This window comes from Octopus bimaculoides, chromosome 5, assembly GCF_001194135.2.
Source record: "Octopus bimaculoides isolate UCB-OBI-ISO-001 chromosome 5, ASM119413v2, whole genome shotgun sequence".
Classification (NCBI taxonomy): Eukaryota; Metazoa; Mollusca; class Cephalopoda; order Octopoda; family Octopodidae; genus Octopus; species Octopus bimaculoides.
The window spans coordinates 121,412,689-121,414,065 of NC_068985.1; positions in this window are offsets into that span (position 1 = coordinate 121,412,689).

Genomic DNA, 1,377 nt, shown 5'->3' on the forward strand with positions numbered 1-1,377 from the left:
CAGGAGGATATGTGTCTGTGGTGCAGAGGGGTGTCGTGAAGTGTTCTTTCTTTTTCTATTTTTTTTTCTGGTGGGGATCTCCTTCCAATCAGAGTTGGTAGCAGTTGAGTCCGCCTCTGAGGTGGGGGTCATCCTTTGTGTTTTGGTTGTCCCTTACTGAGTTGGCGCTGGTGAAGGTATGGTTTTGAAGTGCACTCTCCCACGTGAGCACCTCTTTAGCTTTTACTGCTGGGGCTGGACTTGCTGTAGATTTTGCTGGTTCATCCACGCTAAGTCTGGCTTTGGCCTGATCGTCCGGAGCTGAGGCGGCCTGAGTCTTAGTCTGTGCTGTTCTCGCTGGGATCTGCTATGAGAGGCCTATTACAGAGGATTCCAGTGGGCAGATGACCCTAATATATATGTCGCTTCTGTTCACATTTGTAGCATCTGAGTCTGCATCCCTCCACCATGACGCGCATCACTGGCCCATCTGGTAGTTTGATCAGGTCTGACGGCGCTTCAAGGTCCTGTTGAGATGCTTGAATAATTAGTTCTATACCCCCCCCCCCGTTTTTGTTGGTGGAGTTTGGTGACTTGAAGGATGTTTATGCTTGTTTCTAAGTCCAGCAGGACAGCCCCCACCATCCATACGGCGTCTTTTTCTAGTGGCACCTCCCCAATTTTTATTTTGCAAGTTCTTCTTCCCAAACAGGTAGGTAGAAGTACTGGTTCAGATGTTTTTAAAGACACTGTGAAGTGTTCTTTGGCTTCTTCTGAAGCGAATCTAACCTCCACAGGGCCAGATTTTTCACCTCTTGCCACATAGATGGTCCTGCTCCAAATGGATTGTAAGCATTTTTCTGTTTGTTCTTTGGCGGCGTGTTCAATTTTTTTTGTCTTGTTTTTTAAAAGAGAATGTTTTATATGTATCATGAAAATTGTTCGAAAAACAGTTGTTCGAAATAAACATCATTTGTGTACTTGATTTTTTATTTTATCATTTTTGATTAAATAAAATTTTTAAAAAATAGAATAATTAACATTTCGTATAAATGTCCTTTTGAATAATTTTCATTCATACAAGTTTCCATTCGAATAACTGCTTTTCGAACAATGTTCACATAATCGTTTTATAAGTTATTGCTTTACGCAGGGAGGGGTTAGGCTTACATTGGTACCATCTCTTTTTAGTAGGCTTTTGAATTTTTTTCTGTTCTTCTGTGATAAGATTTAACTTTTCTTTGTTGACTGTAGCCGCCGACACGAAGCCGCGACTCGCTATTCATTGTTTGCGGGTATTTCTCAAGGGAGTGACTGGTAATGGCGGCGTTAGTACTTGAGATATTTTATTTTCCTATGCAACAACAGCGTTCTCCTCCTCTCTCTATCTCTCTCTCT